The 18,170-nt window shown below is 51.9% G+C and overlaps 1 pseudogene; it reads right to left on the bottom strand.

The window, feature by feature from the left end:
• Nucleotides 1-4,468: 4,468 nt before the first annotated feature.
• Nucleotides 4,469-5,415, bottom strand: LOC136520284 (putative cyclin-dependent kinase F-2; annotated as a pseudogene).
• Nucleotides 5,416-18,170: the final 12,755 nt, after the last annotated feature.

The following is an 18,170-nucleotide window of genomic DNA, read 5'->3' as shown; positions in this document are numbered from 1 at the left end:
ACAGGTGATTTCTAGGAAGCTAAGAAATTTACCTGATCTAAATTTCGTTGGGTAGATTTTGAACTGTGAACTAATCTCTCCTGCCACGCTCACAGAGCGGTAGTGCCGCAGGTGAATTTGACTTCAATTTGAGTAGAATTTTTATAGGCCTATTCACCTCCCTCTAGGCGTACCATAGATCCTACAACAACGATGTGGAGTTCGACGACGATCACAACGCGCTCGACGCGATCTACAGCGCCGTCCCAGCGGAGATGGTGCCCACGCTCGCAACCAAGCTAACTACGAAGGAAGCCTAGGAGGCCATCAACACCCTTCGCATCGATGATGGCCAGGTGCAGAAGGCGACCGCGCAGAACCTCTGTGCGGAGTACGAGGCCATCACTCTCCACAACGGTGAACCCATCGAGGACTTCGCCCTGCGCCTGACCGGGATTGTGCAGCGACTGGCAACGATTGGCGATCCCGAGCCCGACAAGAAAGTGGTGGCCAAGTACCTTCGCGTCATGTGCCCAAGCTACAAGCAGTTGGTAATCTCCATTGAAACCCTCCTCGATATCTCACAGTTGTCAATTGAGGAAGTGACAGGGAGGTTGAAGGCGGCCGACGACGTCGAGCCACCTGCGCCGCAGACAGCTGCCGACAAGCTGCTACTCACTAAGGAACTTTAGGTTGAGCGCTACAAGCAGAAGGGTTAGGAGTCTAGCCACAGTGGCTCCGGCTCTGGCTCCGGCGGACATGGCAAACGTCGTGGCAGGGGCCGTGGACGCTGCACTGACGGCAATGGCGATGGAAGGTTCGGTTCCAGCTTAGGCCATCTAGGTCCAGATGACCCCTGCAAGCACTGCAGAAAGAAAGGCCATTGGGCCAGAGATTACCGCAGCAAGGAGCAGGCCCACGTGGCCCAGGATGATGAGCCCACTCTTATGCTGGCCATCGGTCTAACCCATGAGCAGGTGTGCTTGTTCCCCTTCGTGCCACCGCCGCCAGTTCCACCGCACCCAGCTACCCCGGTGACCCACGAAGGTGCCGCCCTCTACCTCGTCGAGCAGATGGTCCACGCCACCTTCGATGCCGCAGAGGACCGAGATCCAAAGCACTGGATCCTAGACACCGACGCGTCCAATCATATGTCGGGATCGCGCGCAGCCTTCGCCGACCTCAACATCGGCGTCATCGTATCCGTGCGGTTCAGGGACGGCTCCATCGCGCGGATCAAGGGGATCAGCACCGTGCTCTTCTCCTTCAAGAATGGCGAGCACCGGTCGCTCCCCAACGTCTACTATCTTCCGCGCCTCACCGCCAATATCATCTCCGTCGGCCAGCTCGACGAAGGTGGGTACCAGGTGCTGGTGGAGCACGGCATGATGCGCATCCAGGATGAGGAGAGGCGGCTGCTCGCGAAGATTGATCAAAGCCTAGGCTGGCTATACGTGCTCGACGTCACCATCGCACAGCCAGTCTGCCTGGCTACGTGCACCGACGACGACGCCTGGACATGGCATGCTCGGTTCGGCCACATCCACTTTGCCGCACTACGCAAGATGGGGCATGAAGGACTGGTTCATGGCCTGCCTTTGCTCGATCAAGTGGAGCAGGTCTGCGAGGCGTGTCTCGCCGGCAAGCACCGACGAGCCCCTTTTCCCCAATGTGCACAGGGACGCTCAACAGAGGTGCTCCAACTGCTACATGGAGACATGTGTGGTCCAATCTCGCCGGCAACTCCTAGTGGCAACCGATATTTTCTCCTGCTCGTTGATGATTTTTCCCGGTACATGTGGATCTCAAGCTACCCGCCCGGTCTCAATTTAAACATTAACCTTATAATGGTATTCTCACGACCCATCAACAGAGCCGAGAAGAACTAGGGTTATTATCATAAAAGCATTTTAGTTAATTAGTTGTCTATCATGAAAGGATTAACTTAACAAGTTAATTAGTTGTTTAACATGGAAGCAACACTTATCACATTATACTAGTCAAGCAAGGCAAGGTATTTAACTAAACATTACTCCAAGTTCAACTATGAGAGCAAACAAGGATCATTACATGACCTAATCACATGCATTTACTAATTAACAAGTTAATTAGTTTTTATCAAGAAAGAATTACAACTTAGCATGGACCAGCAAGAAGTGATTAACATTTTCCTTAATTCATGGTCATAATAAAGAATTATAAAACTAATCATTGTTTTAATGATTATTCAAACAAGTTGATTGCAAGCATATCAAACAAGTAATTAGATTGCCAAGGAACATTAGGGGTTTGGATGTCCCAAGGTCTACAAATAACTCCCAAATACACCAAAGCCATTTAAGGATTTATAGAAATCATTTTGGTATTTATTTAATTAAATAAAAGGCATTTAAACACACTTAAATTAATTAACCAAGTTAATATTATCAAAACAGTACCAAACTTTTTGTGAAAGCAGGTATTAGCACATGACATTTACACAAAAAGTTTCATGGTTAAAGGATTAATATTTTTATCTATAAAAATCATGGAAGGTACATTTATTAATTAGAAGATGTAATTTTCAACCATAGCAAAACTACTGAAAATGCTCAACTCATATTTTTCCTAGGTAGATTACATGATAACAAAGGTACGCAAAAAATTTCATAATTTTATCAGCTCCATTTATTTAATTATGAATTAAACAAGTATCAGCACATATAAACATTTTCTGAAAAAGAATAATTTATTTTCTGCGCCAAATTCTTTTCTCACTCACCCACGGTCGCTTACACGTGGGGCCAGGGTCAAACCCAACCCTGCCCGTCGTTGACCGCGGGCGCGTCGGCTTTGACCGACGGGTAATCGTCGTCGACGAGGTCTTCGGCGATGACGCAGGCATCTACGCGCTTAGGACAGCCTCGCGCATCGCTTGAGACTACCGGTTGATCGTCTAGGGTTTCGCAGCATGCACGACGGCGACTACGATGGCACGGCAGCGCTCCGGCGAGGCGGAGGTGGCCAATGGCAGGACCTATTGCGACGGCGACGACACCAACAGACTCAGCATGGCCTAATGGACCCATCCTAGCTATCGATTGATTGAGTTGGGGCTCCGCGCGAGCTTTCTCGTGGCCATGTCGCCACGGCGGGGCAAAGCGCGGCGACGCGACGGCATTCCGACCACTACGGCGTGGTAGCGATTAAACGAAGAGCACGGGCATGACCAGGAGCTCACCACGATCAGGTCTACACGATCAGTTGAAGCAGATGTGACATGGATGCAGCTGCCGATGTTGATGGCGGGTTCAGCGGCGTGCACCGGCGACGAGCTTGCGTTCCAGCGCGACCTGAAGGGGAACGATTCAACGGTCAAGAAGATGAGCATAAACGGTGCACAAAGATGCTAGAACAATAAGAGCGGGGGCGAATGCTGCTCTAGAGTGGGCTGGCCACGGTGGAGCTGGCCTCGGCGGCCATGGCGGGTCGCCGCGGCGGGATTCCGGCGCACGAGTGATTCCGGCCAAGACAGGCGGCGCGAGCTGGTCCATGGGGTTCGCGAGGAGTAGGCGGAGTTGGAGACGCGAGCAATTGGATGGAGATGCAAAGGCGACGATGAATTTCGCCGGCGCGCAGAGATGAATCACCGCGAGGAAAGGGAAAAGAGGAAGGCAGCGACCGACTCGGGCTTAAGACGGCGCAGCGAAGCATTGAGGTGCGCCAGCAGCTGCTTGCGACGCTGCCACCGAAACATCTGCGTGCCAGCGCGAGAGAGAGCGGGGAAACCGATCACGGCGGCTCACCGGCGAAGCTGCTGCGTGGCACTGCTGCTGACCTACTGTAGCCGACTGAAACCCCATCTTCCCCTTCCATTTTCTCTTGAAATCTAGCAGCAACTCAATCAGATCCAAGAACAAAAGTTGCTCAGTGATCCAAGTTCTCCAACTTTGGTTTGAACACCAACCCCAAAAGATCAAAGATTTTGAAGTTTTCGAGTTGAAAAGATGGTTACTTTGAAACTGCAAAACTGAATTTTTAGTTAGGGTTTGAAAACAGTTTTGGTTAGCACTTTGAGCAATTAATTAGAGGCTAAACATTGATCAAACATAACAACCAATTACATGATAACAAAGCTCAATCAATCTACCAAGCAATGGAAGAAGGTTTGGACAAATTTTATTTATGAAAATTCATTTATTAATTCTCCAAAGATTGAACTTAAGCACTGTTTTTCAGGGACAACCAAATTGACTAAGTGTGGAAAACGATGTTAATTTCAGTTTTTGAAGCTAAATTTCATCATGTTTGACTTAAGTGTGGAAAACGATGTTAATTTCAGTTTTTGAAGCTAAATTTCATCATGTTTGACTTGAAAACATTTCATACCTTTGTTTCTATATTCAAGAGCACACTTTAACAACCAAGTTTATATTTAATAAAATTTTACTTGTTTAAACAAATTCACATATATAAATTCATAAAGAACTTTAAACATTATTGTTATTAATATTTCATGCAACATATGAAAAACTATATACGCAACATAGCAATGCTATAAATAAAACATGGAGTGCATACATGACATGATACTTAATGATTATGCTTGATGATGCTCATGATCAAGTTTTAACTGTTTTTTTTAACATATGGGATGTTACATCATGCCGCTTCCCATCGGGCTTCTTCCGCGTCGCCGACCCAAAGTCACACAATTTGAGGTCGCCCAGAGGGCAGACAAGGATATTGTCAGATTTAATATCCCGGTGGATGAAGCCAAGATCGTGTACCTTCTTCACAGCGCCGATAAGCTGCCTCATCATCTAGCGGATCGCGTCCTCCGACGGCCACATGGAGTCGCGGAGGCTCAGCCCGCCCCGGATCAACTCCAAGACGAGATGCACGTCTCCGGTCTTAGGGTCGGCGACGACGCCATGGATCCCGATGATCGACGGGTGGCCGCGGCACGCGTGGAGGCAGCCGGCCTCCATGACGAGCGCGCGGCGGTCGGGAGGCCCGTGGCCGTCAGGACCATCGCCGCGTATCCACTTCAGCGCGACCTCCTTGCCGCTGCGGCGGTCGCGCGCCCTGCTCACGACGCCCTCGGCGCCCTCCCCGAGCACCTCCAATACCTCGAACTCGTCGAAGTTCCTAAGATCCTTGAACCGCGGTCGCTAGTTCTCCGCGTCAGCGGCGCACGGTTCTTGGTCCGGTGCCGGACGCTTGCGGGCCATCGGCGCCACCGCCACCGCCGCAGACATGCTGAGCTCGAGATTGGGAGAGAAAAGGCGGCTGCAATCTGCGCGCGTGGAAACGGGATCGAAACACGAGCGGAGAGCAGGGAGAGAGCGAATCTGAACTCGAGCTTGGAGAGGCTATGGGAATCTGGACGCGAGGAAGCGGTCGTATCGAAATATGAGTGGAGAGCACGGAGCGCGAATTGCGAAACGAGATGGAAAGAAGTGATTGGGAGAAGCCAATGAACTGTATTGATGAGGGGAACAGGGAAGGGAAGGGGATCCGACAGCTGCGAAGGCGGTGGGCGGTGGCGTCGCTGTCGCTCTAACGCTAACGACTCCGACTCGAATTCAATGTTACTACTCCGTCCCAGAATATCTGTCGTTTCCGATTTTCGTGCCACAAATTTGACTTGATTTGTAGAAAATACGTACAACATTTGTATCTCCAAATAAATTTATTAAAAAACTAGATTCAAAGATCTTTCCAATGATACTAATTATGTACCATAAATATTAATATTTTGTAATATATATTTTATCAAAGTTGTTTCTCGGAAAACGAAAGCGACAGATATTCTGGGACGGAGGGTGTAGGTTTGAGTAGGGCGTGTTTAGTTTCAGGAAGTTGGAATTTGGGGTTATTGTAACATTTTTTGTTTTTATTTGGTAATTAGTGTTTAATTATAGACTAATTAGGCTTAAAACATTTGTCTCGTAATTTCTCACCAAACTGTGCAATTAGTTTTTTTTTCGTCTATATTTAATGCTCCATATATGAACCGCAAACATTCGATGTGATAGATACTGTAGCACTTTTTGAGAATTTGGAGTGGAACTAAACACGCGCAAGGCCTCGCGTTTTTCTGTGGGTGCGCGAAATTGCAACTGCTCGAGTGCCCAGGGTTTTGTGGGCTTTTGGCGTCTGATCCTTCCAGACTTCCTGAGTGCAGACGACGAGGAGACTTTGCTGACCTCAGCACAGATTCTCGTAATAAAAGAACAAAAAATCAAAAAATATTATTTACTCTTGTTGGTATAGTATATAAATTGCTACGATGGACAAAAATAGAAAATTACATTAGCATGCACCGAAAATACTCCAAAAAAATCACTTGATAAATCAATAATAATTATGCTAAGTGAATAAATTGATAGGGAGGTTTATTTTTAACAGGCTTGCTAGTGGTCGAACGTCTAGATGGACACGGCGTCCGGACGCCCGTGCCTGCTGTACTTTTCCCATGCCGTTTCGCACGCCCACGTGGGACCCATGCCATCCCAAACGTCACCACCATCGAGAAGAGGAAGATGGGGCGGTGCTTGCCTAGCCGGTGCCGGGAGGAGGAGGAGACATCGAGGCGGGGTAGCAGAAGGCGAGGAGAGAGATGCAACACCCGATCTATTTTTTGAAACATTCAAATGCAACACTTACAACATACGTCTAATGGCAGATGAAACACTTGAAACATGCATCCGAAATACTTGCAAAAACACATGAACCTATGCAAAAACATTCGCAACAGCCAGATAAAAACACTTGCAACACATGTGTGAAACACATGAAATATTCAAATAAACACACTTGCAACATACGTTTAGAAAACAGATGAAACATAGAGAATAGAAGCTTTCAACATACGTGTACAACCATTGCAACATATGCAACATCCTGATCTACTTTTGCAATATCCACATAAAACACTTGCAACATACCTATGAAACATTTGAAACACTTGAAACATGGGCTTGCAACATGTGTTCTTCACCTTTCTTCCGTACGACGCGGCGTAGAGTGGGCGTCGGGTTTATAAACCCGGGGTCCCTCATGAACCGGCTTCCTAGCAAAAGGTCGGCCCGGTAGACAACGTTGCGAACGATGCGCAAACTCCTGGGTCGGCCCAAATACCTAAACGATAGGCCAGTAGGACGATCCAATCTCCGACCGGAAGGCCTCGCTAAGGAGGAACAACGCTCGCTTTCAATTTCGGCCCGCCTCTCCGACCGGAAGGCTTGGCCAAAGGGGAACATTGCTCGCTTCCACCTCTGGCCCGCCTCTCCGACCAGAAGGCCTGCCCAAACACCACTTCCGACTCTGACCCACGTCTTCGACCGGAGATGCACTGAACCCCTGCTTACAGCTCTTCTCCGACTGTGCCGACTGAGACCAACCGACCAAGGACGCCCACTCGGTGAGGACCAGGAAACAGACGGAGAAGGTAAGGCAGGGCACTCAAGTCAACCGCAATACCGAGGGCCATACCCTATACACCTATAGGACAGTACCCTACAGCCTTCCTGGCATGTCAAAACCCAAGAAGTATTGTGGGCGTCGATATTTTCCCAACGATGTTGTGGGCGCCATCAACTCCCATACCAGACAAGCATGGTAAGGCTGCCCCCACATGCCTCTGGACATCAACAGTGTTATGGGCGTCGGCATTTACCATACTAGGCGAACATGGTAAAAGCCCCTACATGCCTCTGGACATCAACAGTATGATAGGCACCGACGTCTGCCATACTAGAAGGAGACGACACAACCTCCCACATGCATCTGACACTAACAGTGTTATGGACGCCTATAATCATCTTGTACCCGATGGCATGGGCAACAAGACTTAGCATACGTACACTCTCCCTCTCTCACTTATAAAGACATCCCCTTCATCTATAAAAGGGGATGTGCTCTCTCCCAAAAGAGCAATCGATCAGTTCACTCACACACCACAACAAGAACCACTAGGTTTAAACCTCGAGCACACGCTCGAACACTTAGCACATAGTGGAGCTCCTGTCACTCTTGGCCCTTTAGGCCAGAGTCCGACCGGACCTCTTGCACCCCCCATCTTTCCCCCTTTCATTTGTAACCCCACAACAAACTTCGAGCACCTGGGCTCAGGAATAAAGTCACCGACCGACTCAAACTAGACGTAGGGCATGTTGTCTGAACCACTATACACCCTGTGTCATTGAGTTCTAGGCCATATCCGATCATAACATACGGCAAAACTACAAATATTTACGTGTTGGTCACTTTCTGCACCGACAGTTGGTGTCGTCTGTGGGGAAGACGTTGTACGTTCACACTTTTGGTCATCGGATGGCCCACTTTTCCGCCAGCTTCGCCATGGCGGGCTCAAGTGATATGACTCGCTTTGGCTCGCTAGAGTTTCCCGCACTTCCACCTGTTGGGATGTGGGTTCCACCCGTCTCTGAGCCATCCTAGGCCTTCCTCTTCGGAAGCCCGGACTTCGTCGCTGACCGGCTCAGCGTACTACACCTCCGCGAGGAGGCACTTGTTTCGACGCCCGTCGGAGGGGCGCCCTCCATCGGCTTTGGGACACCTGACGACTTCAACAATGAGGCGCCTGCGTTTCATTCCGAGCAAACACTCTGCTCAAACCCCGCTGTGAGTAATGTGCATGCTATTATTTACTCGCTATTTACTATCTTCCCCCGATTATCCGAAGGGACCACGCTGTCTGCACCTCAACCACCGTACGACCGGTTCCCTAATGGCCTCACATCCCCTATGGATGTGTATGCTCGGGGGCTCCGAAGGATGCTGGCGCCGCCCCCTCTCATGTTTGAATTCATAGGAATGGCGAGCTATGCTCCCACCACTTTCCACGAACTCCTGAATGATGAGGTTGAGAGAGACGGCTCCAGCATCAGCGACGTGGCACCTAGCCACCATCCATCATAGGAGTGCGCTATGGCAGATGCTCTGGGACAGTCGCCGATGGTAGCGGAGTCCTTGCAGACTCACACCGCTCTGGACCCTCATGTGGGGGCCCTCGCGCTCGCATAAGAGCACGCCGAGGAGCTACGACAACGGTGGCAGAACCAATCGCCACCTGCGTCGGCGTGCTCGGTGCAGCACATTGTGCCCCATGCGCGTAACCCGGCGAGCGGCGCCCGGGGTCGCGCCCGCCAGGTCCAGCGTGATATCATGGACGAGGGGAACAACCCCCCATAGTTTACTCAGGCTAGCTAGAACATCGCCGCTGCGGCAATGCTTCTGCGTGGTGTCCCCAAGCCCATCGACCCCTAGGACCGAGTGGCCCACTGGAACCTCCGGGCGTAGGTGGAAGCCACCGCCGTTCAACCGACGGAAAGCTTCGCATCGCGACTCTGACTCACGGCCTCTCTTCCCACTAGGGGAGTAGGGATGCACCAGACGGATCACTCCATCCGCTCACCGCTACAGCCGCCAAGCGTGGCACAGGAGGCCATAGCAATGTCGCGGTCCGACCTAGCGCCTGCTCCACACCGACCACCGGCACACGAATAGCTCGGTCCGAACCAAGATGATCGCAGCGTCATCAGCAACCAGCATTAGGCCTGGCTTGATGATGACGTCCATCGGGCGGTGGTGAGGGCAGGCGACACGGGTGTTGGTCAGACCATCGAGGGGAGTGGTGAAACATGCCCTAAGCATGGTAACCGCCCAGACGACCGGAGTCCTAGCCAGGATGGCCTAGGACCATGGGCCTTTAGCCGACGCATTCGGAGAGTGCCATTCCCATAGCGCTTTTGACCGCCCACCAACATCGCCAAGTACACTAGGGAGATGAACTCTGGTATATGGCTCAAAGATTTCTAGCTCGCCTATCGAGCCAGAGGGGTGGATGATGACCATTTCATCATTCAATATCTCCCTATTTGCGTTGGGGAACATGTTCGGACATAGCTTGAATTCCTCCTGCACGACAGCATCTGCAACTAGGCGGACCTCAAGAGGGCCTTTGTCGGGAACTTCTAGGGGACGTATGTCCGCCCTGGTAACTTCTAGGACCTCAAGAGCTGCTAGTAGGAGCCCAGCGAGTCCCTGTAGGATTACATCCGTAGGTTCTCCCAACGATGCAACTCCCTCCCTAATGTCGTCAACGAGGACGTCATCAGTGCATTCCTCTCCAGGACAACCTACGAGTCCCTGATCCACAAGCTTGGCTGCCTAAAGCCCCGTACCACCCATGACCTGCTCGACGTCACCATGAACCACACCTCTGGCAAGGAGGTAGTCAGGGCGGTCTTCAACGAAGGCTGAGACAAAGGTAAGGCCAAGCATGAGGACCAAGATGAGGACCCCTCCATGTAGAGGGGCAACAAGAACAAAAAGGATCGGTGCCGACCGGCCAACACCGTATTGGTCGCCGCAGCTGATCGCACAGGCAAGTAGCCCCAGTAGGGCCTGCCGGACAACTTCAATGAGCTCATGGATAGCCCATGCACCAACCACACCTACCCTATTAAACACCTCTATAAGGACTACGAGCTCCTCAAATGTTTACTACGATAGGTTGGTGGGCCAAAAGAAGGAGATGGCTAAGAGGCGGCAGCCAAGAAAGGAGGCATGGCAGGCAAGGATAGGGATAGCTTCCCCAACCCCGAGGAATGCATCATGATCTTTGGGGGATCTGATGCCATCTGCTCCAAACACCAGCACAAGGTACGTACAGAGAGGCATGCGTCACCGAGACGGTCGTCCCCTGCTTCCTTAGCTAGTCAGAATCTCCGATCACCTTCGATCAGAGGGACCATACCTCCCATGTTGCTAGACCAGGACGCTACCCACTCATCGTCGATACCATCGTCCACAAGAAGTGCCTCACCAAGGTGCTAATGGACAGAGGCAGTAGCCTCAACATCCTCTATGTTGACACCCTCGACGCCATGCGCATCCCCCGATCAGAACTAGGCCTAGCAGGCTCTCCCTTCCACGGTGTGATCCTAGGAGAATAGGTGTACCCACTCGGGTAGATCGACCTGCCCGTCACATTTGGCAACTGAGCCAACTTCAGCTCGGAGGTCCTCACCTTCGAAGTGGCAAACTTCCCAGGGTCCTACCACGCCATCTTGGGGCAGCCATGCTACGCCAAATTCATGGCGATCCCCAACTACACCTACCTCAAGGTAAAGATGCTAGGACCTAACGGCATCATCACCATGGGTAGTGCCTTCTCGCATGGATTCACGTGCGACCATGAGCATTTCAAGCTTGCCACCGTGGTCATCAACTCATCCGAGCTCTCGTGGCTTAGGGAGTCATCGACCCCAGCAGTCCCAGACTACAACAAATGAACCTCCTCGATGGCCTTTTGCCCACTCAAGGAAACCAAGGCAGTGGGGATCGACCCCACTGACCCAACCAAGACGGTGCAGATTGGGACCCAGCTCTCGGCCAAATAGGAATGCGAGCTCTTCGACTTCCTACGCGCCAATCATGATGTCTTCGCATGGAAGCCTTCTGACATGCCAGGCATACCGCGCGAGGTCGCCAAGCATGCACTACGCCCCATCTTAAGCTCGAAGCCTGCTAAGCAACGCCTACGTCACTTCGACAATGAGAGGCATAGGGCCATAGGCGAAGAGATTGCCAAACTCCTGGCGACCGGATTCATCAGAGAGGTATTCCACTCCGACTGGCTTATCAATCCTGTTCTTGTTAAAAAGAAGGCAAGGAAATGGAGAATGTGCGTTGATTATACTGGCCTCAACAAAGCGTGTACAAAGGATCACTTTCCTTTGCCATGCATAGACCAGATAGTCGACTCCACCTCAGGATGCGAGATCCTCTCCTTTCTGGATGCCTGCTCAGGCTATCACCAGATTGCGATGAAAGAGTCTAATCAACTCACAACCTCGTTCATCACCTCATATGGTTTGTACTGTTACATAACCATGCCTTTTGGTCTAAAGAACACTGGCACCACCTACCAAAGGTGCATGTAGCAATGCTTCATCGACCAAATCGACCCATTCGATTAGCCTGATCAAGCCGATCGGTCAAAACCAACAATCGTCGTCTATGTTGATGACATAGTGGTCAAAACGGCTCAAGCTTGTGACTTGATCGCAAACTTGGCCGTAGCGTTCATGAACCTCCGAAGGTTCAACATCAGATTAAATCCCGAGAAATGTGTTTTCGGGGTTCTGAAGGGGAAGCTGCTTGGATATATTGTATCCGAGCGCGGCATCGATGCCAACCCCAAAAAGATCACGACCATCTCCAACATGGGCCCTATATGCAACGTCAAGGGCGTACAAAGGATCACCGGTTGTCTGGCTGCCCTAAGCCGATTCATCTCCTAGCTCGATGAACGGGGGATGCCACTCTACAAGCTTCTCAAAAAGACAGATGCCTTCATCTGGACTAAGGAAGCTTAGCAGGCTCTGGAGAGCCTCAAAGCATCACTGACATCAGCCCCAATCCTTGTCGCTCTCAAATGGGGAGAACCCCTCCTCCTCTATGTTGCAGCAAGCAACCATGTGGTGAGCGCCGCCCTGGTCATTGAAAGGGAGGAGCCGAGACACCACCTTAAGGTCCAATGACCCATATACTTCGTTGGGGAGGTACTCACCAACCCCAAGGTCCGGTACCCCTAGGTGTAGAAACTCCTATATGACATGCTGATGGTGACCCGAAAGCTCCTACATTATTTCACCGACCACGAAGTCACGGTCGTCACTTCATACCTGCTCGGGGACATCGTCAGCAACCGCAACACTGTGGGATGGATCTCCAAGTGGGCACTCGAACTCATGGGCCACAACATCAGGTATATGCCCCGTACCGCTATTAAATCTTAGGCTCTCGTGGATTTTGTCATCGAATGGATGGAGGTCCAGCTACCGACCTTGGATGTCACCCACGAGTACTGGACAATGTACTTTGATAGGTCCGTAGGCCCTTATCAATGGGCTACGTATCGTCATTGAGCTCGATGCTATGTGACTCTACGTCCGCGGCGACTCAGAGTTGGTCATCGACCAAGTCATGAAGGAGTCCTCCTACAAAAACCCCCTCATGGCAGTATACTGCCAGGAGGTGTGTAAGCTCGAGGACAAATTCTAGGGGATCGAGCTGCATCATGTCCCCCAAAAGGACAATGATGCCGCCAATTTTCTCGCAAAATTAGTCACTAGGAGGGATCCGTCTCCAAGCGGGATCTTCATCAATGATCTCCACGAGCCGTCCACCTGCATCCTAGAAGGTCCGAGCCAGACACACCCCAATGCCAACCTAGTGCCCGAGGGCTCCGACCCCAGTGCCTCCATGACGACATCGCCCGCCGACTCCGCCGTATTGGCACTCGATCAAACCGTCTAGCGAGCACCGCTACTCGCCTACCTCCTCGAGGAGGTTCTCGCACCCAAAAGAACTGAAGCCCGATAGATCACTCAACGCGCCAAGACCTTCATCGCGCTCGGTGATGAAATCTACAAATGGAGTCCATCAGGGGTGCTCATGAAGTGCATCCTTACCAACCAGGGGAAGCAGCTCCTCCTCAAGGTCCATGTCGGGATCTGCAGACATCATGTGGCCCCAAGGTCGCTGGTTGAAAAAGCCTTTCGCTAAGGTTTTTACTAGCCCATCGCACTACGAGACGTAGAGGAGGTCATCCGCAGGTGTGAGGGATGCCAATTCTACACTCGACAAACTCATTTGCCAGCACAGTAGCTTCAAACCATCCCTATCACCTAGACGTTCGCCGTCTGGGGCCTCGACATGGTAGGACCCCTCAAAAAACGCCCGGGCATCTTCACTCACCTGCTCGTAGCGGTCAACAAGTTCACCAAGTGGATAGAGGCCAAGCCCATCACCAACATCTACTCAGAAGAGGCGGTCAAATTCTTCCTCGACATCATCTACCGGTTCAATGTTCCTAACTGTATCATCACTAACCATGGAACTAACTTCACCGGGAAGAAATTCCTGGACTTCAGTGATGGATACAGCATTAGGATTAATTGGGCCTCGGTCGGACATCCACGTACTAATGGTCAGGTCAAGCATGCCAATGGCATGGTCCTCCAAGGACTTAAGCCACACATCTTTGATCGACTCAACAAGTACGCCGGGCGATGGGTTGTAGAGGTCCTAATGATCCTCTGGAGCCTAAGAATGACCCCGAACCGATCCACAGGGTTCACACCCTTCTTCCTAGCCTACGGAGCTAAAGCAGTGCTACCCTCCAACCTCAACCACGATGCCCCAAGAGTGAAGGCTTTCGACCATGACCAAGCCACGTAGGCTCAGCAAGACACAGTCGACCTGCTTGAGGAGGCCCACGAGATGACCGTCATCCTCTGTGCTCGCTACCAACAAACTCTTCATAGGTACCACGAAAGGAAGATCAGGGGGAGGATCCTCAAAGTTGGTGATCTCGTACTCCAGAGGACCCAATCAACGAAGGAGAAACACAAACTCTCTCCACCATGGGAAGGTCCCTATACGGTGACCGAGGTGATCCGATCGGACACCTATTGACTGAAGGATGACAATGGCAACATTCTCACCAACACTTGGAACGTTGAACAGCTACATTGTTTTCCCCTAAATTTGGTCTTACCGCTTTTATTTAAACACTTGCTCCTGTAAAGCACCCCAGCCCGAACACTTTCGGCCCCGGTCGCTCGAGGGCTCCATGAGGGTACAAATACCACCTCTCTTTTTTACTATCACATGGTAAAAAAAATTCACCCGAACGAAAGGGTGCCGCCCAAATGAAAGGGCATTCCATTCCTTTGATTACCCTACGTAACTTTGTTTTTACTCCCAACTGAGCTCACCTCGCCATGACTTATGGTTACGAGCAGAGCCTCACCGGCCACGCCCGGGTTCCTAAAGTTGCAACCTATAGAACGAATGGGCAGGTGTGAAAAAGAAAGAATAAGAACAAAGCTATGCTAGGATAAAAAACAAGGAATGGATAGTGATTCTATCACAAAGCAGAACTGATATATTCATTGATATAAAAACTATTCACATAGGGGCTCCCCCACAAACTTAACGATTACATTTACTGACTACTTCTACTTCAAATGCTACTATGGCCGCTCGACAGCATCGGCTGAGGCCACGACACATGCTGCTGGACATAACCACCACCGCAAGGACCCCGCCCCGTTCCGCTCCCTCGGCTTCAGCGAGTGCAATGGGTACCTCAAGGGCGTCGCACCCATAGAGGCTCAGCAGAAGAGAATGGAGCTCTAGACCTTCTCATGCAGTCAAGGCAGCTCCTAGACAGGGACGCTGCCCGCCGAAGTATGGCCGCCGTGGCCAAAAGATGTCACATCAAACTTTATGAACTGGCCAACCTGAGCGGCTGCAAGGGCGAAACCCCCCACCAGCGCGGTCCTGAGCGTCTTCCCCTCCGATAAGACTCGCTCGAAGAACATTTGCTGGAAGGAGTCCATGTGTGGCTCCATCCCAATGAAAGCCTCATAGACGGTGACGAAGCTGGCGACATGTAGTACCCTCCAGAGCGTCACCTCCTTTGGCAGAAGTAGCCCCTTCTCGGCGAAGACGGCCAGCACCACCTCATCTACGCTGGATGACCTCCACCTCGACATTGCGCTCTGAAATCACAAATGGGTTTGTGAATTCTCCTTTCCCTCTCCCTTCCCCTATTTAAGGAGGAGATGAAACAGTTCAAGAGGGGCAAAGGATTGGGGTAAAAAACCCTCTCCCTTCCCCCATTCAATGCGGATGGGAAATGATGGGACACGCCCTGACCGATGGGACGCACCCTGCCCAACGGAATGGTGCCTGGTCAGACAGGACGTGGCCTAGGTATGGCCCACCACTACCCACACTCGGCATTAGAAACAAAGCACCACCACATGCAGCCGGCCCTCTGCCTTCCTAGGTGGGACTTGGAAAGGCCCAACCATGGGATCTCCGCCTAGGAGAGACCATCGGGCTTCCTAAGTCGATCGGACGGCTTAGGCAAATGATGAGAGATAGGTAAGGAGCAAAGGGATGCCCCATGTGGGCCATGCCATCTCCATCATGAATGACGAGCGTGAATCCCGGTTGGACATTTCCGATTGGAGCTCCTCAAAACCCCGTCACTCGAGTCATCAAGGTAAAATTACCAAACCCCCACTATTTCTTTATATAATCATTCATTCATCTATACACGCATTCATTCATTCCATACATCCGAGGCATCGTATGTGCAGTTAAATGCATCACAACGCTCCGTGTTGCGTCATGAAGCGGCAGGTGCCTCATTCAACATGAGCAACGACCGACCGAGGTTCGAAGGCCGGCCCACGAAGGGCTCGAGGCCGCCTCGCGTCAAACAAAGCTAGGGGAGAAAACACATATGAGCCCCGAGCGGCCCTCACCTAGTCTTCCCCAAAGCAGACATGATCATCTTAACCTTCTCATTTGATCCTAACCTCTCACCAAACCCACAGAATATCCATCGAGGGGAGGCCAGCGGGCCACCCGGGTCATTTTCTGGAATGACCTAGGCATCTGCCGGGTTGTAGGTTAAGAAGCAGTGGAGTGCCACATGAGGGCTATGTTGACCCCATCATGAACGATGGACCTAGACTTTACTCGAATGTGCCTGTTAGCGAGCTCACCGAGCACGTCGCTCGAGCCATCGAGGCAAGCGACGTTAGCTCAACCCCTTCGGTTGCGAGAAACCACGGACAAGGTAACGTACAAAACTCAACCGACCCCTACCAAAGCCCAATGGGACTCAGGGGCTCAAGACACCTAAACTGCCTCAGCTGCGCCCGACGCCAGGATCCGTGAGCTCCATCTTACCCGATCCCTAAACTGCCTTGATTGCGTCCGACGCCAGGATCCGCGAGCTCCGTCTCGCTCGATCCCTAAAACTGCCTCGGCTGCGCCCGACGCCAGGATCCGCAAGCTCTGTCTCGCCTGATCCCTAAACTGCCTTGGCTGCGCTTGACGCCAGGATCCACGAGCTCCATCTCGCCTGATCCCTAAACTGCCTCGGCTACGCCCGACGCTAGGATCCGCGAGCTCTGTCTCGCCCGATCCCTAAAACTGCCTTGGCTACGCCCAACGCCAGGATCCATGAGCTCTATCCCAGCCGATCCCTAAAAACTGCCTCAACTACACACGACGGGTCCGCCTTGCCTGATCCCTCAGTTGCGCCCCACATCTGGATCCACGAGCTCCATCTCGCCCGATCCCTAAAAACTGCCTTGGTTGCGCACGATGGGTCCGCGAGTCCGCCTTGCTCGATCCCTCGGCTACGCCCGATGCTAGGATCCATGACTCCATCTAATTCGATCCCTAAAAACTTCCTCAGCTACGCACGATGGCTCCACGAGTCTACCTCGCCCGATCCCTCGGCTGCGCCCGATGCCAGGATTCGCGAGCTCCGTCTTGCCTGATCCCTAAAAACTGCCTTGGCTGTGCATGATAGGTCCATGAGTCCACCTCGTTCGATCCCTCGGCTACGCCCGATGCTAGGATCCGTGAGCTCCGTCTCGCCTGATCCCTAAAAATTGCCTCATCTGCGCACGACGGGTCCACGAGTCTGCCTCCCCCGATCCCTCGGCTGTGCCTGATGCCAGGATCCGCGAGCTCCGTCTCGCTCGATCCCTAAAAACTTCCTCGGCTATGCATGACGGGTCCGCGAGTCTACCTCGCTCGATCTCTCAGCTACGCCCAACATCAGGATCCGCGACTCCATTTTGCCCGATCCCTAAAACTGCCTCGGCTACGCCCAGTGCCTTAGTTGATGACTTTGTCTCGACCAAGGTGCATGCACACACGCCCACTGACAAAACCCCCCTGGGTGACTCTACCTAAATCACCCGGGGGCTCAGGGGCTACACCCGCTGTCAAATAAATAGTTCCCCCACTAACAAAATGAAATACCCCCCAGACGAAGGGAACAACGCTCGCTTCTGCCTCTGGCCCGCCTCTCCGATCGGGAGGCCTGGCCAAACACCACTTCTGACTCTGACCCACGTCTTCGACCAAGGATGCACCGAACCCTTGCTTATAGCTCTTCTCCGACTGGCACAGTCAGAACCGACTGGGACCAACCGACTAGGGACGCCCGCTCGGTGAGGACCAGGAAACGGACAGAGAAGGTAAGGCAGGGCACTCAAGTCAACTGCAATACCGAGGACTGTATCATGTACACCTACAGGATAGTACCCTGCAACCTTCCTAGCATGTCAGAACCA

The sequence above is a fragment of the Miscanthus floridulus genome, chromosome 18, assembly GCF_019320115.1.
Source record: "Miscanthus floridulus cultivar M001 chromosome 18, ASM1932011v1, whole genome shotgun sequence".
Taxonomy (NCBI): domain Eukaryota; kingdom Viridiplantae; phylum Streptophyta; class Magnoliopsida; order Poales; family Poaceae; genus Miscanthus; species Miscanthus floridulus.
The sequence above is the reverse complement of the archived record's forward strand: the minus strand, read 5'-3'. Positions and strand labels throughout refer to the sequence as shown.